Below are 26463 nucleotides of genomic sequence, written 5' to 3' on the forward strand. Positions count from 1 at the left end.
AGGACTCGTGAAGGAGGAGAAGGAGGAGGATGAAGAGGAGGACAAGGAGGAGGAGGAAGACGAGGAAGAGGAGGAGGAGGACGACGAGGAGGAGGAAGAGGAATATTATTAGCCCCTTCCATATGGTTCCCTGGAATGATTTCAAATAAATATTAAACATTTAAAAATAGTATTGTTAACTGAAGTAAATACATACTTATATGTTGATTCTTAAAACCTTTTTTCTAATGAAGAAAAGATCACAAATTTATCCCAACCATTATTGTCTTCTAGTCATGCTTGTGACACTGAAGAATGATAAACCACAGTTCTTGCTTATCAAAGCACAAAGCAAAATTCAGAGTATTCTGCAACATTTGTGACTAAAATGATAAATATAAGTATCAAAAGATTATGTCTTCTCGACATGATTACTTTCAACTATGAGACAAATCCATTTTGAATTTCCTTCAGTCTATACTTTAAAGTGGCTAATTTTTATATAAAGAAGATATAATTCATATCTTTGAGGTAAATACATGAATGTTAACATACAAAGATTGCGTACAGATGCTTTAAATAAAATTTCAATGTACCAGATAGTGAGATAGTAAGCTATGGTATCCATCCTTGGCCTGTGGTAACCCTCTTTCTATGCCAAGTGTGTTTCACAGGCAAGAAGTGATGTTTCTTAGAATCCCTCATCTGCTGGACTTGAAAGGCAGAAGGTTGGCAGCCAGTACTCTGATGGCAGTAGGCACATCTTTAGGAGGCCAGCAGAGGCTCCTCTACAAACTCCTGAGTACCATCCACATTGAGATTCAATTGTACTTCAAGCAAAAGCTGTTTCCACATTGAGATGTTACTAATACGGGTAGAACATAAGATTTTCTTAGAGCTATTTTCAATAATAGATTAGACAATAATAAATAAATAAAAGCTCATTAAGATTGGCAAATTAGTAGTTTCAAACTTTTTTCTTAAAATCTATATCATCTATATTCAAGGACGTGGATTTGATTATAATTTAATTGCTTTTCAAAAACATATAATAGTCTATCCTGTATATCTTTCTCTTTAAGCCTATAGTTACATTTGAACTGTCATGAAATCTCCAAAACAGAGGTGGCTTAATAGAGTTGGCTTATGCCTATAAGCTTAGCTACTCAGGAGGCTCAGATTCAGAGGAACACTGTTCAAAGCCAGCCCAGGCAGAAAAGTACTTGGGAATCTATCTCCGAAATAGACAGCAAAAAACAGGACTGGAGACATGTTCAAGTAGTAAAATGCCAGCAAAGAAAACAAGCTAAGCAAGCACAAGACCTTGAGTTTAAACCATGGTATCAGCAATAAATATATAAATATAATGATATAATAAATACACTATAAATATAAATAAATATGAAATAAAAAAAGATTTATATGGTATGTACCATTGCTCACATATTTTGTCAAAAGTCTCAGAGAAGCTGTATGCTCCTACCATGTGTAATTTCTCTGCACTGATGTTATAGCTCTAAATGCCCATGGATTCTTTTTTAAAAAGTAAATTTTCATAGTAGTTACAGTGTATCAAAGCCCATCAAGTGGAAGACACAAAGCCAACAGACTCATAGTCCTAATATTGCTTAGTTTTCTTTTCTTTTGTATTATTTATATGCAAGATATCTAATTCTTGTTTATTCATTAACTATGAGCAAAAACTAAACTGGAAGGAAATCTACTGACATTTAGTTTGATATGAAACTGTTCATGAGAAGCTATGGTTGAGATATAACAATTTCTTTACAAAATATTTCCAGGTGGTATGAGATGTTGCTAAGAGAGATTTCTGAATTTGATAATGGGTCATGAATTTATTAATGATAAATTAAGTTGATCCCATTCAAGAGAGAATATATATCATTAAAGGATATTTACTAACATTAGTAAATATTACTTACTCTACTACTTTTACTTACGCTTACTCTATTTATTCTATTTACTAACATTAGTAAATGTGACTTACTCTATTACGTTTACTCCTATTTTGCATTTTGGGTGAGTATGCTTTGATTTTATAAGACAGGATATCATCCCCTAGCATAATGCATCCTTATTATATCACACTGAGAGAATAAGTTAAATTCAAAGAGGAAAGGTCACAAAAACTGCCCAGATTATATCAATTTGTCCCATCTCTCTTATGCCAGATAGTAAAGAGCACGTTTTTAAGTATCATGTGTAAGTTTTTTCTTTCCTTACTTTTTCCTTCCTTCCTTCCTTCCTTCCTTTCCTTTCCTTCTTCTTCTTTATGTATGTGTGACTCATGGTGATTGAACTCAGGATCTGAGTACTGTCCCTGAACTCTTTTGCTCAAGGCCAGTGCTTTCCTTTCCTTTCCTTTCCTTTCCTTTCCTTTCCTTTCCTTTCCTTTCCTTTCCTTTCCTTTCCTTTCCTTTCCTTTCCTTTCCTTTCCTTTCCTTTCCTTTCCTTTCCTTTCCTTTCCTTTCCTTTCCTTCCTTCCCTTTCCTTTCCTTTCCTTTCCTTTCCTTTCCTTTCCTTTCTTTTCCTTTCCTTTCCTTTCCTTTCCTTCCTTTCCTTTCCTTTCCTTCCCTTCCCTTCCCTTCCCTTCCCTTCCCTTCCCTTTTTCCTTCCCACTTTCGTTCCCTCTTTCGTTCCTCTTTTCTTTCCTTTCCTTTTTTTGTGTGAGTCGTGGTGCTCGAACTCAGGGTCTGAGCACTGTCCCTGAGCTCTTTTGCTCAAGGCTAGTGCTCTACCACTTTGGGCCATGGAGCCACTTGTGATTTTCTAGAGTTTGATTAGAGGTAAGAGTCTCATGGACTTTTGTGTCCTGGCTGGCTTCAAACCATGATCCTCAGACCTCAGCTTCTTAAATAGCTAGGATTACAGGCATGAGCCACCAATGCTTGAACTGTTTTACCTATTAAAATTTGATGTGAGATACATTTACTAGGTAAATGAATATGAGACAAACAAAATTCCTTAAAGTTTATCTGATTCTGTTCTTAAGTAATTACAAAATGAATTCAGATTTCAGAAAGGAAGAACTTGGCTGGATTTCAACCCACTGGATTTTGCCATCTGGGAAATAAACAAAAGGTTTCCAATTCATTCGTTTCCATTGTAAGAGGATACTTCTATGGAAGAGAAAAGATGACTAGTTAAATATCCTTATAAACAAATATTCTAAGGATAATATCCTTTAACCAAAAACCCAGGGTATTGCTAACAAGAAAGTTGTCATTCACAGCGGGGTATACCTGGCATAAGATTGTTTATTGTAAACATAACAGGAATCCAATCGTATATATTCCCACATAGACATGCTTCATATAAGGTGTTATTTGTATGAAGTAACACTTGTTTGAAATGGATATATTTTATGGCCAAAGTATTAAAGCCTCTGTAAGTAACCTAATTAACATCTAATCATTAGAGACCTTGTATGTTAACCTAAACCCAGGATACATTGAGATTTAATTCTTAGGAATTGGCCCTTACTCTGTATTAGCAATTCTGTTACCTAGCTCTTGTCTGCCTTCTGTTATCTGAAAACCTCCCTTAACAAGATTGTTGAGTATATCAGTTGTTTTTGTTTGTTTGATTGATTTTTTTTTTTGGTATGTTACAGCTTGAACTCTGAGCCAGCTTGCTGTTCCTGAGGTTTTTGCTCAAGGTTAATGTTCTACCACTTGAGTCACACCTCCTTTTCCAGGTCTTTGGTGCTTAATTTGAGATGAGTCTACGGAATTGCCTGCCCAGTCTGGCTTTGAACCTCAATCCTCAGATCTAAGCCTCCTGAGTAGCGAGGTTTCAGGCATGAGCCACCAGCCAGCTAACACCTGAATGTTTTTTGACAATATTTGGCCAACATTTTGAATCTTGCTACAAGGCCAGGCATGGTCACTTTTGACTTCGTGTGCATTAAAAACTATGATTGATAACTCTTAGAACCAACTCCTGGAATTTGTGGGCACTGTTTTTGTTGTCTCGTGTCAGAAAAATCCTCTAAAAGAAAAAAAAACAGTAGAGGGGGTAACACTGTTCAACAAGAAATGTACTCATTGCACTACTTATATAACTGCAACTCCTCTGTATAACACCTTTATAATAAAATTAAAATTTAAAAAATCCTCCAGTGCATGCTGCTGAGTGTATAAGTGCTGTGTCTGCAGTGACTGGCTTTATTCTCGCTTCACTATTAAGAATAATATCAGGTTTATCCCTCTTACTGTTCCCCTTTCCACCCAATCATACATAACAGAAATTGTATCTGAGCATTAATTTATATTTGTCCACAGAACAGACCTGTGCACAGAGAAAGAAAGAGAACCCACATAAGGCCTACAAATTGCTTATGATCACTAACCATCAGTCAAAGTATGAGGAACATCATATAATTTTAAATCTTCAAAAAATATATCCTCAAAATGGACCATTATTTAGTAATAAACACTGGCTTTATCCAAGGCTTTCATTTCAGAAGAGGAGAGATACAGGGAAAGGATTTTCTGGATTCTAGCATAAACTTGCTCATAAGTCCATGGGAGTTCCTTGTGCATTCTCTAGTTCATTACTATACTCTTTTCTCCAGCAATTAAGGCAGAAGAAGGAAATCTTATCAACTGCATCATAGGAATTTAACAGAAATAAGCAATAATCTGTTTAGACTATAGAGAAAGATGGTGCACACCTCATAGAATCTAGGGAGAAAATGAGACAAAAAACACTTCATGTTAATATTTTTTCTACTTAATTTAAATTTTGTGTGAAGAGGTTTTCCCCTATTGTTGAAGATACATTGTCTTGTGTCTTCTTTTTATCATTTGTAAATACATATGAAAAAATTAATTTTGAACACATAATTTTCATTTGGAGGGTCCAAATTAGGTTACATAGATTTGACCCATCTTAAAAATTATTTACAATGATTTATAGTATAGTGATGTCAGTAATGGATCTTCACACTCTTACACATACTTGATACATAGGACTCCAAGTGAGAAATTTAGTTTTGCCATTTAATCACTAGAGGGAAAGCAAACCAGGCAAAAATATACTTTAAAATAAACAGAAATGTGCTTATTATTAGTCAAATAAAAACATGTACTTTTTTGATATATCATGTAGAAAAAGCTTATAATGTTCTCAGTGGATGCCTCATGTCACAGGACAATTTCATTTTGACACTAGATGCTAATCCTCAGATAGATCTAGTTGTTTCAGTGCCTAGAATATACCCAACATCTTAAGAAATGTTTTTCAACAAACTTCAAATAGTATCTCTTCTGCCTGTGAAATCAGAAAGAAAAGAGGTGGAATAGAGCAGAAAGATAGGTAACAACTTACCTCTTCCAATTCCTACTTAAAAAAAAATCCTCTAGCAATTATTACATAAAATTCAATTTTTTCAGTAAAAGTGTGTTGAAACTCACCACTTGTTCAGAGGTTAACAGAGCTGAAATGAGAGACCAGATCACTGCTATTTTGAAACACGATTCAAAGGGAAATTTCTTCACAGAAAAACAAAGATACTGAAATCACCTAACAGAACTTAATTCAGAGCATTAGAAAGTTTTATTTAAGCTAATAAGTGGAGTAGAAATTATCCATACCTCACATTTGATAATGAACCAGAAATAGTATTAAATAAATCCAACTTATCCCAGTTATTTTGGCATATAATAGCTTTACGTTATATCTTTAATCTAAAGAAGATAAAGAGTTAACATATAGCTAGTGGCAAAAAGCTTGCCTAGCAAAGGCAATGTTAGAGGTGGTGGTCAAACAGACTTGTATACTTATTACTTGGGAGATTGAGGCAGAAGGATCATGCTTTTGAGGCTACCCTAGGTTATTCAGCAAGCTCTTACTAAATAAAAACGTGGAAAAATTATAAACTCTTTTTTGCTGTCCTTTTTAGGAGTGTAAGAATTTAGTTATTCTGAAACTTTGTGCATATTGTAGAACTACATAAATTGAACAAGTAAGGAAATGTATTTATAGTGGGAACAAAATTTCTCATTATAGATGGGCATTACAAATGGAATATTGATAGTAAAGGAAAAATTCTATGAAGTCTGGATTAGAATGTAAAGCTAAGTAGAAGTTTGAATGCATGGACATATTTTGTGTTTTCTAGCTTTCTTTACTAAAGAAAATTAATTAAACACATTATCAAGCACTCAAATCTTTTTTACTTAGTACCTTTCCACACTAATAAGATCTAGAGTTCTTATAAATATCTGGGGACACCACAAAAGAATATGGCAATTGATCAATTCTAAAAAAGTCCCATTTGGCCATATCTATGAAAATGTAAGTAGACAAAAATCCATTGGATAGAATAAGAATCCAAGGCTACACATTGGTTCTTCCAAAAGTGCAAAACACCAGTGATGATAGACAGACAGACAGACAGATAGATAGATAAATAGATAGATAGATAGATAGATGGCTATGTGGGTAGATGTATGGATAATTATATAAATTAGATAGTAAATAGATGTGAAGAAAAGGCTTCTTTTTACAGTAGAAGTGTGACACATCAGAGAGAACAATGTAGTTAGAAATTTACCATTTTATATTTATAATAAATGCTAAGAGATAAGTCAGACAAAATTACTGGTTGCTAAGTGAAAAGCCTTTGGAGGAAAGGGACTACTGGAAAGAGGATGGATCTTCTGTGATCTTGCCCCTGGTAAAATGCCTATGTGTGTGTGTGTGTGTGTGTGTGTGTGTGTGTGTGTGTGTGTGTGTGTGTGTGTGTGTGTGTGTGTTTGTATTTGTAGAATTTGAACTTCTGTTTCAAAACCCTCTATGAGAATGACTGGAGTTTTCCCTCATAGGTTGATGCAGGAGAAAGTGTGCCTGTCTTCATGCCACACCAGTGCATACTCAATGTAACATGTGGTGCATGACCATTGGTTCTGTTATACAATATAGGACCTAAGCCTTGCACTTGCTAGCTTTTCAAGGACTTACATAAGTGCTGGAAGCATAAAAATACTTTGAAATTAGTTTCGAAATATGAAACTGACTAAAGTCAAAGTCCAGAAATAACTAATGAAATATTTAAATTAGTTATGTCAACTTCATTCTTAGTATTTATAATCATTAATTTTATATGTAAAAAGCAATTTTTAAGCTAAGATTTACAGGGGTGAGCCACTAGTGCCCAACAGAACATACACCTTTAATAGTCAAAAACTTTGAGACACACAAGTTTCAAGCTAACCAGAACTTAACACTCCAACTCTTGGCTGCCTAATCCCTCTATAAAATCCCAATGTCTTCCCTCTGCTTTAGAGTTGGGGGTTGAAATACTCATAGTTTTATGTCTGTATATTTACTTGATATTTTCATGGGGGTCATTCCTCTCTATAATGTTATGATATAAAGTTTAATTACCAAAGCAATCAGAAGGGATACTTTCCACCAAACCCTTAAGCCCTATCACACTCTCAGTTTCCATATCTATGTGCAGTGTGTGTGTGTGTGTGTGTGTGTGTGTGTGTGTGTGTGTGTGTGTGTGTGTGTGTGTGTGTGTTCCTGTCTGGCTAAGCTCCAAATCAGGATCCTCAGATTTAGTCTCCTTAGTAGCTGTGATAGCAGGCACGAGCGCTTACATATATTTTATCTATTGTTCTAGTTCCCATTGCATATAAATCTTCCTCTTATACCCCTTCTCTTGTCCATTGTATAGAGATCTCTACTTTCATTTTGCTTATCTTTCTTTTTTTTAGAATTAATTGAGAAAATGTTTTGAAATCAGTTCTAAATTTTACACATTTTTTCTATTCCTTATGGTTATAATTATAGTCCTATTCCTTATGGCTATAATTATGGGATATAATTCTGTTAATTGTGTATCATTCTTATCTTTTATGAAGATTTAAAGAAAGTTATTTAGGTCCTAAAAAGCTTTGTTCAATGCATTGTTTGACATATTTCATGTATTTTGGAGCCAGTTATTTATTGAAAATTGAGTATCACATGCAGATCTAGAGAACAAAGAGATTTATGTCGTAATTGAAGACATGAGTTTCTAGGTAACATTCATGTGAGTCTTAAAACCCTCATAAATGTGAGGCTTAAAATCCTCACATTGTAAGTAATTAACACATTCAATGTGAGTGTTTTGGATGAATTATTTAAGCCTTAGTTTTGTTAGCGCTAAATGGGAATAATGATACCAGCTTCATAGAATTGGAAACGGCTGAACATTCCTAACCTGAACATTTAAAGTCCAAAATACTTGAATCCAGAGCTTTCAGAGTATTGACACGACCTCACAAGAGGAAAATTCCCAATTGCCTCTGATGTAATTCAGTGAAAATGAAGGTACACACACACACACACACACACACACACACACACACACACACACACACACACTGTATATATATATATATATATATATATATATATATATATATATATATAATCACCTCAGAATATGTACATTGTATATGAAACAGTAAATTTCATATTTTTATTTCAATCTTGTCCTAAAAGATACATGCAAACACACACACATGTACAAATATTCCAAAATCCAATCACAAATCTGAAATCTAAAACACTTCTGATGCCTAACATTTCAAAGAAAGGATAGTTAATCTATATAATTGAAATAATAGAAATGAAACACTTGACCATTGAGTTGAAACCACTTATACAATAATAAAAAAATGTTAATTAGAAATAAAATTAATTTAAAAATGAAACATTCAATTCACAATAAGCACTTAATGAACAGTAGTTACCCATATCATTAATGCCATCGTCATAATTAACATTTTCAGTGTATCTAAAATTTTTGAAAGTACTGCTCAAGAGGAACAGAGTATGTATATACCTAGTTCTGTAGCTCTATAACAGAGAGTTCTCACATACCAGAGGAATATCACTTCTTTTAATTTCATGACTATTGTTATACCCAACCCTTTACAAGTACTCTGTATTCTTAGAACCAATCAATCAAGTTGAAATAATTTGTTTTTACAATCAGTTCAATTTCTTTCAAGTCTGTAATTTTCCAGAATACTTTTGTAACTTATCTATTGTGTTATCTTTGGAGACAGAGTGATTTCAAGTGAAGTATTACAATGGAATGACATTTTTATCATTATCTTTGTTTTAGTAGATAATAAATATAGTAGGCATAGATAGATTAATATTAGAAATTACTTAAAGTGCCTAACAAAAATTATATCAATCACTTGCTCTATTATGGCTAGAAATTTTTAGGAAAATGTACTATTGACTGAATACTCCTTAAAAGTTTCAGTTATGACAATGTATTGTTTTCTTCCTTTTTTATAGTCTATCCTTTATCTGACATCTTAGTGATCTTTTAAAAGGCAAATTTTTAAACCTATTTTATTTTATTTTTATTGTGAAAATACCGTACAGAGGAGTTACAATTACATAAGCAAGGTAATGAGTACATTTCTTATCAAGCATTGTTGCCTCCTCCTTTGTTTACCCTTCCAATCCCTTCCCATCTCCCCTTCTTCCCCGCACCTCCCCGTCTTCCTCCCCCCTCCCCCGCACCAAAGTTATAAAGTTCGTTTTTCGACATAACGTCTTGTACTTCTCATTGTTGCAATGGGTCAAACTGTATCCCTATTTAAACACTTTGCTTTTTCCCTTCCCTTCCCCAAATGATACCAACATCAAATACAGTGACAGGGGTTATACCGTGGGGGAGGGACATCCAAAGCAACAAAGAAATCATCTCATAAATATATTAGAAACAATAGCAAGTAAGAAAAAAAAAACATTTGAGTCCCTATCTTGGGGTTCATTTCACCTAACATCAACTTATCTGACCGTTTCTACTTCTGAACCAGGTACCAGAGGCTCGTATCTATAATCACAGATGCTCAGAAGGCTGAGATTTGAGGACTGAGGTTAGAAGCCAGCTAGAGGGAAAAAAAGTCCAAAGTCTCATCTTCAATTAACCAGCAGAATGCCTTGAGGATAATACCTAGCCTCTGAATTCAAGCTCCAGGCCCAGTGCACACATGCTCTGCACATATGCGTACATATGCATACACACACATGCACACACAGTGCAAATCTGACCTCATTTCCGTTGTTTACCTTTTTCTAAACTCTCATATAACAAAGCCCCCATGAGGTGTTTTCTACGATGCAATTCATCCGTATTCACCCCATGTCTCAACCAGATAGAACTATTTTCAGTTGTCAGAACATATGATATTTTACTCAGAATATCCTCCTTGCCTTGAAGGCCCTTTCACATTGTTTACTAAATTTCTCCGTGGATTGTAGGACTCAATTCTTTTCTTTTTGAATTATTTCTGTATATTTTATCAAATGAAATTGAGCTCACTGACTTGTACCCACCTACCTGCTGTTATCCTTTATTGTATAGACTTTGTATCTGTCCCATCAGCTGGAGTATTGGCTCTATGAATGCAAGGCAGAGATTTCTGCAGTGAGAGTGATTTCTCCTGTATCTTCTGATCTATATCTATATAGATTACACTTCTGGCTTGTCATACATAAAATGGCATGTCTAGGGGAAGAGATGTGGTACTTAAGGACATGTCCTTGAACTTTGCCAACCTCAGCATCCTATACTTTTTACTTTCTCATAAGCAAACTGGAGATGGTAATAAAATGAGTTTATTGCTTGGCACTCAGAAAACTATATGATGTCATTATTATCCTTTGTCTGTACAATGTATTTTTTAAAATAAGATAATACATAGTCTCACTACATGAGCTATTTATTTTTAATAAAGGAATTAATGAAGATTATCAGAATAAACTAGTATAGCCAAAAATAAATACATGAATAATATTTTTTAAAGTGATCAGAAAAAGGTGGGCATTGTGGTATATATCTGTAAGTTCAGCACTTGAGAGGCAGAAGTGGGAATTCTGATAAAGAGTTCCAGGCCAACCTAAGCAACAGGGAGACCTTATCTCAAGAAAGAAAACAGTAATCACAAACCAAATGCCTATTGAAAGCATGGTAGTCAATTCCTATATGGCATCCTCTATAGAAATGTTTCTCAAGATACGATCCCCATTCCAGCATCACATATGGGCATTGTTAGTAAAACCAGTCCTTAAAACTTACCCTAGAGTAGCTAAAACAGAAGTTCTGAAAGTGGATCTAGAGATCTGCTTTAATAAACACTCCAGATTTTTTCTAAACATACAAAGTCTTGAAAACAGTGCTATGCAGTGTGAGTATAAATAATCTACCAATAAATACATGAATATGGAAGGATCTCACAAATACAGTGTTGAATGAAAGAAACCAAACAAAAGAAAAACACATAGTACATAAATCTATTTACATATATCTCAAAAACAGTCAAAATTAATCAGAATTGTTAGAGTCCAAGTAATTATTATTGGTCACTCTGGCTACATAATTTGAAGGGCCCAATAGAAAACTAAGAGGCAGATACTCTTGTTAAAATCTAGTCCTTTTAAGTATTTAGCATTCATCTCGGGTTCTAGGATTTCTACTCTGTCAGATTCCATTTTATAATGGGTTGATTTTTAACATCAGACTTAGTTCTTCTGCAATGTCAATGTCTGGCTGTCACTCAAAATTTTCTTCAAATATTTTTATTCTCAATAAAATATTTCATGTGACATGGTTAAACTCTCATTGGTACTTCAAATCATAACAAGAAAGCATTCCTCCACTCTACTTCTCCCACCATGTCCACTTCCTGTATGACAGTTACCTTCAACTCTAAACATCACTCCTAATATTTTCTACTCTTCTTTGTATAGGATAGTATTAAAAAAAACTACTACTTCATTTTCAATAAATATCTGTGCTATGTGTAGGACAGTTGTTTTTGGTTGGTCGTGGGGCTAGAACTCTGGGCTTGGGCGCTGTCCCTCAGCTCTTCAGCTCAAGGCAAGTACTCTACCGCTTGAGCCACAACTCCACTTCCGGTTTTCTAGTGGTTTATTGGCGATAAGAGTCTCCCGGACTTTCCTGCCCGGACTGGCTTTGAACTGTGATCCTCAGATATAATCCTCCTGAGCAGCTAGGATTACAGGTTTGAGCCACTGGCACCTAGCTTTGCTATGTTTAGAATATTATTGTCTTCTCAGAACTAGCACTGAAACTTCATCATCAAAGGCCTATTAGAAAGAGGCATTACCTTTAGGAGGTACTTGACAGGTAAGTAGATTACAAGTCCTTGTATGTGTTTGATGAAGAGAATTCTCCCCTCCTTGCCCTTAGATCTCCTATAGTGAAGATAGAGCACCCCTCTTAGAAGAGTGCAGTGACAAGATATCATCTTGGAAACAGAGAGCCCGGGTCCTAACCAAAAGAGACCTTGAGCTTGGATTTCCTAGCCTTCAGAAAAAATGCTATTATTTCATAAAAAGCAACAAAAAAGGCATTCAAAGTTCATAAATGATAGGATATTTTTATCAGTAGGGATTGTATTTTATTTCTAAGAACAAGTTCCTGCTGTGGTGTCATATCTAAACTCCTAGACTATAGTTCCAAGTCTGGAAACCTAGCACTACGTTTATTTTCAATGAGTCACTTGTTCCCTTCATTGCATTTATCAATGGTAACAACAGGAAAACTCTGGAACATTATGGGATAGATGGTGGAACTAGTTTTGTTGCATTTTTGAGGTAGGAGTCACATAAAAATGATTCAGAACAAGTCCACAAACAGTCATAAAGTCTTGAGAAATAACATTGTCTGCTTTTTTTCTTTTTTTTATATTGAGTTTGTTAAAGCTGACAACACTGCCTTGTATTTTTCAATTAACACTTACATGGAAGAAAACCTTGCAAGTGAAAATTTACAAAAAGCCTTCCCCCCAAATGGTTGAAATATTCTAATAGCAGCAGAGGAAGACTCTGAATCATAGAAGGCATCTGATCCTTGAGACAAGAAAAAAAAATTGGCAGACAAGAGCTAAATAATATGACGAATCTTGTTTACCTTGAAACAGCAGAGAATGAAGTAATTTATCTAGAAATACATGAAGTACTTGCAGACCCAGTTTACTACTCTTATTAGAGACCATAATGTAATATACTACCATAAAAAATCTAATAGACATAGTCTTGTTATTCTAAGGCTAGACATCTAGGACAAACAGAAGTTCCAAGAATCTGAAGCCTATTTAAAATGCAGTCCAAATGACAGCCATGTTCTATAGAAAGTGGGTTCAAAGCCAAAGGAGGAAGAGCACTGTGACTGTGAGCATTACAGGCAGGTAATGGAAGAGAATGCCAAAAGAAAATGCCAAAAAAAGCAGGAACCTGAATACGTTTCGTTCATGGACTGTCTAAAATGCAACAGGCTCAAACTTAATTTTGGAAGCCATAAACATCAATTGCTGGTTGCATTTGCAAGAATTCTGTCCCAGCAATCTGAGGATGACATTTTTTGTTGAAAGTGACATTCTTTCAGAAGAATAAACAGATGTTATAGACTATTAAGAATGTTAACAGATGTTATAGATGTTAAGGATTAAGAAGACAATGATCTCGTTTTCTTATTGTGAAAATACTGTACAGAGGGGTTACAATTACATGGGCAAGATAATGAGTACATTTCTTACTAAGCATTGTAGCTTCCTCCTTTGTTTCCCTTTCCTATCCCTTCACATCCTCTCCCCACCACCCCGCCACCTCCACCGAATTCACCGCTCCCTATACCCCCATCACCAAAGTTGTAAAGTTAATTTTTCGATATAATGACTTGTACATTTCATTGTTGCAATGGGTCAAACTGTATCTCTATTTAAACGATTTGTTTGTTCCCTTCCCTTCCACAAATTATACCAACATCAAATACAGTGAAAGCAGGGGTTATAGTATGGGGGAGTGACATACAAAGCAACAAAGAAATCATCTTACAAATATGTTAGAAACAATCACATGAAAGAAAAAAATTGAATATATATCTTAGGTTTCATTGCCCTAACATCAACATAACTGACCTTTTCTGCTTCACTCAGACATATACTAGTTATTGCAAATAAGGGAAACTATGGGACCTTTGTTTCTTTGTGCCTAGATTACTTCACTTAATGTAATTTTTTCCAAGTCTTTCCATTTCCTAACAAATGAGGCAATGTCATTCTTTCTGATGGAGGCAGAGAATTCAATTGTGTATATATATGGCATTTTCTTGATCCATTCAGCTACTGAGGGGCATCTGGGTTGGTTCCATATCTTAGCAATGGTAAATAATGCTGAAATAAACATAGTCGTGCTGATAGCTTTAGTGTGGTCTTGTTGGTGATCATTTGGGTAAATGCCCAAAAGTGGGACTGCTGGGTCATAGGGGAGCTCTATGTGGAGTCTTTTGAGGAATATCCATACTGCTTTCCAAAGTGGTTGAACAAGTTTACACTCCAATCAACAATGCAGTAAGGTTCCCATCTGTCCACATCCCCTCCAGCATCTGTTGTTATTAGAGTTCTTGGTTATAGCCATTCTAACTGGGGTGCGGTGATATCTCAATGTTGTATTGATTTGCATTTCTTTTATGGCTAGAGAGGTTGAACTTTTCTTCCTGTGTCTATTGGAAATCCTCTTTCCTCTTCAGAGCAGTTTCTCTTTAAGTCTTCAGCCCACTTATTTATTAGGCAGTTGTTTCTTTGAAGATTTGTTGTTGGGGGATTTAATTTTTTGATTTCAAGCTATATTTTAGATATGAGACCCTTGTCTGTTGTGTGGCTAGTGAAGGTCTTCTCCCAAACCGGGGGTTTCTATTGATCTTGCTAGCTATGTCCTTTGCCATACAGAAGCTCTGCAATTTCATACAACCCCATTTGTCCAATCTTTCTTTTATTTGTTGACTTTCTGGGTCTCTATTAAGAAAATTTCTTCCTGTGCCAAGGAGACCTAGGGTTTGTCCTCTATTCCATCCAGAAATGTTTTCAGAGTGTCTGCTTTAACTCTGAGGTCTTTGATCCATTTGGAATTGATTCTCGGGCCGGGTGATATATAAGTATCTAGCTTTAGTTTTCTACAAGTAGTTAACCATTTTTTTTCCAGCACCATTTACTGAAGTGGCTGTCTTTCTTCCATTCTATTTTTTTTAGCTCCCTTATCGAAGATTAGATGGCTATAGGTCTGTAGGTTCATTTCTGGGTTTTCAATTCTATTCCATTGATCCTGAGGTCTGTTCTTGTGCCAATACCAAGCTGTTTGTACTACTATGGCTTTGTAGTAGAGTTTGAAATTTGGTATTGATATTCCTCCAGCAGTGTTCTTTCCGTTGAGGAGCGTTTTTGCTATTCGGGGTCTTTTATTGTTCCATATGAATTTTTGGATTGCCTCTTCTATTTCCTTGAAGAGTGAGGTTGGAATTTTGATAGGTATTGCATTGAATTTGTAGATAGCCTTGGGAAGTATTGCCATTTTCATGATGTTGATCTTTCCAATCCAGGGGCATGGGAGTTTTTTTAATACTTTCTAGGTTCTGTTTTTATTTCCTTTTTCAGGTTTTTAAAGTTCTCATCATAGAGGTCCTTAATTTCTTTGGTTAAGTTAATTCCTAGGTAATTTATTTTTTGTGGGGCTTTTACTAATGGAGTTGCATTCCTAATTTCAGCCACACTTTTCTCATTGTTGGCATACAGAAAAGCCATTGATTTTTGAGGGTTAGTTTTATACCCTGCTATTTTGCCAAACTTTTGAATAAGTTTGAGTAATTTGGTAGTGGAATCTGTGTGATTCTTTAAATACAAGATCATGTCACCTGCAAAAAGGGAGAGTTTAACTTATTCTTTCTCTATTTAGATCCCATTTATATTTGCTCTTGTCTTATTGCTGTATCTAGGCATTCTAATAGTAGTTTGAAGAGACGTGGAGCGAGTGGAATTCCTTGTTTTGTTCCAGAGTTAAGACGAAATTGCTTTAGTTTTTCACCATTAAGTATAATGCTGGCTGTAGGTTTGTCATATACAGCCTTTACTGTATTGAGGAATGTTCCATGGATTCCTAATTTTTCCAGAACCTTCATCATAAAGGGGTGTTGGCTCTTGTCAAATGGTTTTTCTGCATCTATTGAGGTAACGTTGTGGTTGTTATGCTTTCTTTTGTTTATGTGATGAATTATATTAATTGATGTGCCTATATTGAACCAGCTTTGCATCCCTGAAATGAATCCTGTTTCATAGTATGATTTTTTGGATGAATTGTTGATGTCGATTGGCCAAAATATTGTTGAGAAGTTTTGCATCAATGTTCATCAAAGAAAACTGCCTATAGTTCTCTTTTTTTGATGAGTCCCTGCCTGGTATGGGGATGAGGGTATGATGGCATCATAGAATGAGTTTGGTAGTGAGCTTTCTTTTTCAATTTCATTGAAGTGTTGGGGCAGTATTGGTGTGAGCTCTGCTTGGTGTGAATTCTGCTGAAAACCATCTGGTTATGGGTTTTTCTTAGCTGGGAAGTTTCTTATTGTTGTTTCTATTTCAATGCTTGATATGGGCCTGTTAAGATGGTTTAAATCTTCTTGGCTTTCTTTTGGCATGTCAATATTCGCTAGAAAAAGGTCCATTTCTGACAAGTTGTCGCACTTATTAGCATAAAGTTTTGAGAAGTATTCCCTTATAATATTCTGAATCTTGGTTGTTTCTGTGGTGATGTTTCTGGGTGGGTTCTCTTCTTTTTCTGATAAGATTTGATAAGGATCTGTAAATTTTGTTAATTTTTTCGAAGAACCACCTCTTTGTTATGTTGATCCTATATATGTTTTTTTTCTAATCCTAATTTATTTTATTCTGATTTAATTTTAATTATTTCTTTCCATCTACTGGATTGGGGTTTATCTTGCTGCTCTTTTTCAAGGAGGTTCAGATGTGTCATTAAACTGTTAGTTTCAGATCTCTCCAATTTGTTGATGTAGGAACGAAGAGCTATAAACTTGCCTCTGAGTACTGCCTTTGCTGTGTCCCATAGGTGTTGTTAATTTTTGTGTTCATTTTTGTTCAATATCTTGAACCTTTGAATTTCGTTTCTAATCTCTTCCATGACCCACTCGTGATTCAGCAGTGTGTTGTTCTGCCTCCATGTGTTACAGGACTTTGGTGGTTTTTGGTGTTGAGTTCTAATTTTATACCCTTGTGGTCTGAGAGAATCCAAGGTATAATTTCAAGGTTTCTGAATTTGGACAAGTTTTCTTTCTGACCCAAAAAGTGGTCTATTTTAGAAAATATTCCATATGCTGCTGAGACAAATGTGTATTTGGATGCTGCCTGAATGAAATATAAGGTAGATGTCTGTTAAATCTAGTTGACATATGCAGTTATTTAGATTTGTGGTTTCTCTGTTGAGTTTTTGCCGAGTTAATCTATCTAGTGGGGAGCGTGGTGTGTTAAAATCCCCAATTAATATCTTTGGATCTATGTGGGATTTGAGGGAAAGTAGTGGCTAACTATTGGTGCTCCGTTGTTCGGTGAATAGAGATTTAGAATTGTAATATCCTCCTGAAAGAGAGATCCATTAATTTGTATGTAGTGACATATTTTATCCCTTCTCAATAATTTTAATTTGAAGTCTATTTTATCTGATATTAGGATTGCAACTCCCGCCTGTTTATGGGGGCCGTTTGCTTGGTAGAATTTGTTCCAGCCTTTCTTCTTGAAAATGTGTTTGTTTTTATGGGCAAGGTGTGACTCCTGAAGGCAGCTGATAGAAGGATCTTGATTTTTAATCCAACTAGACAGTCTAGGTCGCTTAATTGGAGAGTTAAGTCCTTCAACGTTGAGAGATAGGAATGAGAGGTATTTGGGAGTTTGTGCCATGTTATCCACCTTCTTGTGTGCTGCAGCAACTGGGTTCTTCCTATGATTCTTGGATTCTCAGTTTAGGGGCGATTTATTGGCCTTTATTGCGGAGTTGCTGGTTTTCTATGTGTAGGACATCTTTAAGAATTTTTGTAGGACTGGTTTGTTGGATATATATTGTTTCAATTTTTCTTTGCTATGGAAGGTTTTTGTTTGACCTTTGGTTATGAAGGAAAGTTTAGCTGGATACAGTATTCTTGGTTGATAATTGTTTGTCTTTAGGCCATGGCATACATCATTCCAGGCTCTTCTTGCTTTAATTGTGTCTGCTGAGAAATCTCAGGTGATTCTGACTGATTTCCCTTTATATATGATTAATATTTTCTCCTTGACAGCTTTAAGGATCTTTTCCTTGGTCTGAATTGATCCTGTGTGGATTATACTGTGATGGTGGGATGTCCTATTCTGGTCTTGTCTATTTGGAGTTCTAAAAGCTAATTGTATCTGAATAGGCCTATTTTTTTGCATGTTTGGGAAGTTCTCTGCTAAGATTTTGTTAAAAAATTTCCTAGACCATTAACTTCTGTCTCTAAGTGCTCCTCTACACCCATTATTCTCAGATTAGGCCTTCTGATGGTGTCTGCCAAGTTTTGGATAGATCTATCATATTTCATGGATTTGTCTTGTACGGTTGTATGTTCTTTCTCTATAATATCTAGGCTGTCTTCAATCCCTGATATTCGATCTTCTGCATGGTCTAGCCTACTATCAAGACTTTCATCTTTGTTTTTATATTTCTTTTCCTTCTATTTGGTCGGCTTTGATGGCTTCAAATTCTTTGTTGGGGCTTTGTTTTACATCTTGTATGAACTTTACTTCCTTAATTTGGTGTTCAGTGTTTATTCTCAAATCACTTAGTTGATTGGTTATGGTTTCCTTGACTCCCATTCCTTCTGTTGTTTTCCATTCAGCATTCCCTTTGTGGACTCCCTGACTTCTTTCAGCTCTCTATTCATGGATTCCATGAATGTCTTTAGTGATCTTTGTGTATTCTCATCCTGCTCTCTCTATTCCTTTATTACTCTTTGATTAGCTTCCTCAGTTCATGCAATTCCTGTAGTTCTCTTTCAGTGTTCTGAGTATTCTCACAGCATTCCTGACTTTCTCTTTGTCTGTCCTCAGCCAGCTGATGCAATTCCTGTCTCTTTGACTGATCTCAGCCTGTTCACGCCATTCCTTTATTTCTCTTTGAGTGTTCTCAAGCTGCTCATGCAATTCCTGTATCAATCTTTGAGTAGCTTCCTCAAGCTCATGATATTCCAGTATTTATCTTTGGTTTGCCTCCTCTCTCCTTATCACGCTCACACTGTGTCTTTTGCAGGTTTTAATCTTTTCATTTACCATGTTTACCAGTAGTGTATGTAGAGCTTTATGGGAGCTCTCCTCTGGATAATTCATTGTCTGTTCTGTCCCCTGATTTTCATGAGTGGGACTTGAGATACCAGGACTTGCCATTTTTCTTTTGTTTTTCCGTCTTCTTCTGCCCATTTGGGATGAAAGTAACACCAGTTTTGTGCTAGAATACCATCTTAATGCAAGCATCAACCAAAGTGTGTAGTTGAACAGTCAAAAGTCTGCAGATACAATCTAGTTCAACAGATATATTTATTCAACATTAAACAACTGTGTATTAATGGACTACGAACAGCAAAGAAGAATTTGGCAAACCAGAAATTATTAGGTTTAGGGTAAGATGTGGGTAAAAATAGGAATAGAGGGCTGTGGAAAGATAAAGGGAGTGTTGAATTAACTAAGTCCTACTCTCAAAGAGGGAAATAGATTGGATAGAATGATAGTAGAGAAAGAGAAAAAAAGAAGAAAAAGAAAAAAGAGAGAAGAAAAACAAGAATTATAATTAAAAAGTGAAACACTTTAAAATTCTGCAAAATTAGAAATGTAATATACCGAGAAGAACGGGGATAGGATGAGAAAGGTGGAGGGATAGGAAGAAGACCTGAAAACCTAAAAAATAAAAATGCTTAAAATAGTATATAGGTATAAAGAGGTAGTACTGCTATTAAGGAATTTAAGTCTAATCAACCACGGGTATATTTGAGGGTGAGCAGAACAGCAATTAAATCACGCAAAAATGAACAAAAGAGAAGAGAATGTGAAAAGAATGAGAAAGAAAGAAAATAAAGGATCAAAACATTAGTAAACCTATATGAACAAAAACACCCACACACATATTCCCCTAAAATAAAAATTATGAGGAAGAAAAAAAAGTTTAATAGAAAACAATTTTTAAGTTAAAAATTAAAAATTAAGAAAAGTTAAAAAAGTTTTTTTTTAAAACAGGTACAATAAAAGAGTTCTTTGATATTTTTGAGGGGCATGGGAAGATCCTGTATGTCCCTTGTGTCCATAACCAGTCTCTTGTTGGAGTCTCTGATCTGATTATGGTGTTTGATTTTCCTGTGGATTGATTGGTTTCTTAAGTCAGTTTGTTTGGGTAAGCAGAAAATTGCTCTGCTTTATCCAAGATTTTGTGATCCTCCTCCTAGGGTAGTTCTCTGGGAGGAGATCTGCTTTGAGTATCACAAAAGAGGGAGATGGCTGTTTCCTCTATTTTGGAGATGCTTTGATGAGGCTAGGTTCTGGGTAGAGTTGAGGCCTTTCAGCAAACTGTAGCTTTTCCCTGAGGGGCTAGCTTCTGAGACACTCACAGAGCCCATCCTGGAGCCATTCTCATGCTTTATGTTTACTGAATTTCCATTGATTGTCAAGGCTGCTGTAGGAAGGGGCTGTCTCTGGCTCTATTTACCCAGTGAACAAAACCACTCCTGTATGGGTGGAGCTTTTTCTGCCTGGGCTGGGTGAATTTTCCCTGGGTGTTGCTGAGCCTGCCAAGTCAGGTTAGGTTCCTGTGACCTGCTAAATCAATCTTTTGTTTTCTTCCAAGTCCTGAGTTGGAGCTAGCTGCCCAGCCAGCCTTTTGTCAGTATCAAAGATGGAGATCTCTGGTAGTGGGGATGGGGAGGGGTGGCCTTCCCTCCTCTGCTCCCTGAGAAGGAGTGAGGATGTCATGCTTCTACTCACGCCAGAGTCTTGGTTCCTGGGTTGTCTCTCTTCTGAGATCTGCAGGATGAAGATGTCTTCTCCTTGTCAGTTCTTGCTGGTGTTGAGTAGAATCTGCATGCCCACTGCGTCTGGCACCTAGGTCCCATACTCGCTGTGTTGCAAGTATGGTGGCTACGGACGCTGCCACCTCTGCCGTCACTGCAGCTGCGGCTTCTGGCATTTGCTCAGGTCTGTTTCCTTCCTTGGATTTTCCCTCTCTGGCCAAAGTCTCTGTACTGTAGTGGCACACTTGGTGTGATTCCTTGGCTTAAGACTGTTCACTGGAACACTAAACCTGCTTTACATGCGAGAGCTTGTTTAGCCTCCAGCTTCTCCTCTGCCATCTACCCAGAACCACTGAAGACAATGATCTCTTTCTGAACAGACATCTCCTGGTTGATATATTATTGGGAAAAATAAATGAAATCTTCATATTCAATTTGTAGAATACCTGAAATGTCAAATGCACAGAACTTCAGACTGCAGTTATATAACAGAATTCTTTCAAAAAAAAAAGATGTGACTAGCTATGTAAAAATAATTTTTAAATTAAAATTAATTAATTAAAATATGAACATTTAGTCCTGTAATCATTATCTTTATTGTCTCAGGAGATACATTGCTCTAGGGCATATCTCAATGACGTCTGTCTTAAGTAGTGTCCTGATCAGATTTATTCACCAAGAGGTATGTATTGCAAATACAATTGTTTCATTACGAAAATGATTATGTGAATGTACATTACACAAACACACAACCTCCTCTATTTTAAACAGCAAATAATCAAATCAACTTATATCAGTCATGACAAATGTGAAGTGTCATGATTCCTTTTCAATATGCAAATGAAAGATCCTAGAATTCTAAAAAGTTCATAAAATCCTGAACAAAGAAAGCATCTTAAAATAAACATAGTGTGTTTCAATTTTCATAGGATGGATTTTTTTCTTCTTTAATAAAAAATATAACATAAAGCTTTAAATTTCTGAATACTAATTTTGACAGGATTTTTAAATGCCAAGTAAGTGCTAAATAATTCAAAAATTCACTAAGGTCCTTTTGTTCATCTAATGAAAATCTTATGAATCTTTTGAAAGTTTAGAAACAAATATTTTTCTGAGCATCTAACCATTGATTACAGATGTGAGTATATCGTTATTTATTTAGTTTATTTTTTAATTTTTATTTTTGTCAGTCATGGGGCTTGAATTCTGGGCTTGGGATGCTGTCCCTCAGCTCTTCAGCTCAAGGAGAGTGCTCTACCACATGAGCCACAACGCCACTTCCAGTTTTCTAGTGGTTAATTGGAGATGAGTCTCATAGACTTTCCTGCCCGGGCTGGCTTTGAACTGTGATCCTCAGATCGCAGCCAGCTCATTTGCTAGGATTACAGGCGTGAGCCACTGGCGCCCAGCAGATTTGAGTATTTCTATACAACATTGCAATTATAATTTAACATAACTGATTCTTTTAATACATCAAATCTTTGCACAGCAAAGGTCCCACAAATTCAATGACTTACAAAATGTGTTACGAAGTATACAATTAAATTTATTAAAACATATCAGCACCATGTGTTAACATTTTATGATTTTACACCAGACTAAGACCAGAGCTACACTATAAGACTTACTCTCTTCATCATGTTTGGACTTATTTTGACATCTTCCAAGGTTTGTGATAGTCTCACCACATCAGTAAAGGATACCAGTTTGTGGCAGATTGTTTATTGTTTAAACCAAATGACTTAATTTCTTCTTTAAACTTGGATTCAACTATAAACTTTAGCAATCCATATTTTTAAATATGTTTCTCTTCTATGTAACTTGATGGCGCAACTTACCAAAAAGTGAAACTTTTAAGAATTATTGTAACATTTTCCAGACAAAAGTATAGCGAAGTATAACATTTCTAACACCCATTCACTACCTGAAACCCCCATCAACATGTTTCCAAAATTATTTTATTTCTTCCTACTCTCTTTCTCCTTGAATATTTTAAAGCAATAGCAAAATCATGTTATTCCATGTTTTAACATTTCAAGATGTCTCTGACAAAGGAGTATTATCACAGCTACCCAAATTAGTGAGTCTTTGTTATATTTCAATTAGGAGCCCATTTCCAAATTATCATTACCATTGTTTTATTTCATTTTGTTTTGGGAAATAAGCATAAAAATCAATCTGCTGATATTTATTGGTCTTTCTTTTTTGTTTGTTTGCTTATACTGGAATTTGAATCCAGGGTTTTATAGTTGCTCGGCAGGTGATCTCCTACTTGAGACATGTCCCAAGCCCTTCTTTTGCCTTCGTTATTTTTTGGAGAGAGTCACCCGTTTCCATTTTCTCTCGGGGCCTGCCTTGGACCATCATTTTTGTATCTATGCTTCTTGTATATCTGAGTTTATCTTGTATTGCTCCTATTTGTTGGTCTTTTAAGTTGTCTTAAAATCTCATGCTCTTTCTTTCACTCTCTTCCTTTATGTTTTTAGCTTATTATAGAAATTAGTCAATTATTTTCTTGAATATCTGCAAATGCACGTGGTTATTTCCTCCTATGGCAATTGACTTGTACTAAAGTATTTCCCATTGATTGGAATTGAGCACTAAATACTGAAGTGAATCAGATTCATTATTTGAAGGAGAAAGTGCTCTTAAGGATAAATAATAGGAGGTGCTATTGCTTTAGTAATATACTATGCCAGAAGTTACTGGTGCTGAGACCATCAGTGAATTCAAGGATTTGCCAACTTGATTCCTTTCATTGTAAAGCTCTACATCAAGATTTTAGCTAAAAGTTCTGGCATATATTGATCATCATTACTTAGTGTTTAAATATGACTTTTTTTTATCCTTCACAATTAACTAACTGGAATCTTTCTGTATTCCTTTATAATTTATTTCTTTATAGTTATCTGAAATAACATTTGTAAGTAAATATAGGATAATTGCTTAACTTTTTTTAAAGTTACTAATAGTTAAAATAATGAGTTGATGTTTTAACAATGACATACATATTTCAATGAGTTTGGTATGTGATTTTCATTTTTGTTCCTCTGCCTCCTTTTAAGTACCAACAGAAGCAACTTATATTACATTGCAATTTTATTCTTTTTAGTTTTACTTTATTTTCCTTTTGTGCACTTTTATTATTATTATAAAGTGATGTATGGAGATGTTACAGTTAAGTCAGCTAAACATGTTTTGAACAATATCATTACCTTCTGGTTTTCTGGTGGTTGGCCAGAGATCAGAGTCCTACCCTGGCTGACTTCAAACCTGAGATCTCAACCTCCTGAATAGCTAGGATTATAGGCATGAGCCACTGGCACCTAGATTTTTGCATCCTATTTTTGACATAACCTCATTAGTTTTTGTTTCTTGCTTTCTGATACAAAAATACATCAGATGTTCATACTGAAAGAATACTTCCTGTCCTACACAAAGAACCAACCATTTTCCCAAGGAGCTCTGGTTCCATTTAGGAGCACATTTTTATATGACAATTTGGAATTCTCCATGTTCATTGCATCTGATTTGTCATACTCCCAAGCCTTAAAAACAGCTGCATTTTTCCTTAGAGGGGAAAATAGCAATCATGAATTCTGCCTAATATTTCTAACTTAAGTTTAAATACACAAGGTTTTTACTTCAACATCTTTGAATTTCTCTCCTCAGCTTTCTCCTCTTCTTTCATCTCTGTCTCTGAAAATATTTCTTACTAATAGTATTAAAACATTTATTTGCCTTTTATGTATCCAGAATAACATCACAAATATTACAAACATGACTACAAAAGTGACCACAATTCAAAATATCTTTGTGGTTCAGGGTCTACAACTAAAATGATGCATTCCACAGTCAGTTACACTAATCATTTTATCTGCATAGTTATGTTGTAAGTTGTACTTTTAAATGATGACAAGGTTAACCATAATCCATTGTGCATCTTAAGATATCGACCTGTATTGTTAATATTGTTACACTTCTATATGTTTATTATTATTTTTTAATATTATTAAGATCTTCTAGAGTTGTCTCCAAGGTGGTAGAGAAAAACTGAGTTATCATCATTAATACTTTCTTGGGTCATTTGAGTCCTTTTTCATCTTGAACACAACCTGTCATCCTTCGTTATGATGTGCAATTGCTGATGCTCAATTCTCCTGAACTGTTGTGACCACCTGGTGTAAACACTAGGCTTTGGTGTAATTTTGGTTTAAGTGCTATTTTTACTGAGACCATCTTAGTATTTTCATATGTTCGGATAAAAATAAGTAACCATATATACTTCCTAAATGGGCAGCATTATACTGAAATCAATTAATATTCTACAGTAATTTTTTCCTTCTTTCTACTCTATCTTACTCTTCTATCCCCCTCCTTAGACATGAACTCCTTCTCAATCCTAGTTTTGAAAGAGCAGAGATAAAGGATCGAAGATAAAAGATAGAAGATAAAGGATAGAGATCAAAACAAGCAGAAATCCAGTTGCTACTATAGTGACAGAGATGAAAATATAATGTTTTTCACTGATTAATACTGATTTCATTTCCCAAGTTAAAATTTTTCATGGCAAGCCTTGCCTTTGTTATAAAACATCGTTACTTTGACAAGATTTTCTCCTACATTGACAAAAGTTGTTAATGAATACCTTATGGTGACAAGGTAACAATACTGACAGAGGCTATATCTTTGATCAAAAGGACTGAATTTTTCTAAGAATACCTTCCCTCTCATCTAACAATTATTAGACACTTACATGTCAAGCACTGGGCTTAGAGATAAGAGTACAAAATTAAGAAAGCTGACGGTAAATAATTTAGATATTTTCCTGTCAGAAATTTGGACAATTAAAAAGGGCATGTTCTGATATTTATAATTCTATAAAGGTCATAAAAGAAGGTATCTTGGGTATTGAAAATTGATTCTTATTCAGGACAGGGAAATGAATGTATCTTTGCAATGTTTAGGAACATTCTTACTTTGCCTCATCTTTTTATAAACCTCGTTAACTCTAGAAGAAATATAATGCCACCTGACAAACTAAATTCCCAATCAAAAAAGCAGTATATGACTCCAATTAGCATTTTAAATATAAAATTCTTTCAAAAGTTTTCTCTCTACTTGAGAATTTTGTGAGTGGTTTTCAGAAATTGATGAGAAATATGTTTGAGAGTGTGTAATTTGCAGGACCACTATATGTTTTAGAGTATATTTGTGTGGATTAATTTCACCTATTTCTCCTCACTTGTTTGTAATCAGTATGGAAATTTCCAGGAACTGAGAACTTCAAAAGCCATAAACATTCACTTTCCCACTCTAGATTTCTACTCAACATTACTGATTCAATGTCTAGTAGAAATGATTACCACTGTCACCTGCTAAATGCAGACAAAGCTTTTGGGCTTTTAGGTCATGATCCTTTGGAGATAATATAAACAGATTAAAGAATAATTTGCTCCTTTTTCCCTCCTGGTAATAGACATATCCAACCCAAAATTTCTTCATATTCCCTTGTTTTTCTTTTGTAGCAAAAACTCTTGCTATGAAATCTAAACATCTTAAATTTTGGCATA

General features: G+C 35.1%; 1 pseudogene; it reads left to right on the top strand.

Annotated features, from left to right (window-relative positions):
* The window catches only part of LOC138803562 (leucine-rich repeat-containing protein 14B-like), a 79205-nt pseudogene that overhangs the window by 24043 nt on the left and 28699 nt on the right, over positions 1 to 26463 (top strand).

The sequence above is a fragment of the Dipodomys merriami genome, unplaced genomic scaffold (genome assembly GCF_024711535.1).
Source record: "Dipodomys merriami isolate MVZ:Mamm:240054 unplaced genomic scaffold, mDipMer1.0.p SCAF_340, whole genome shotgun sequence".
Classification (NCBI taxonomy): Eukaryota; Metazoa; Chordata; class Mammalia; order Rodentia; family Heteromyidae; genus Dipodomys; species Dipodomys merriami.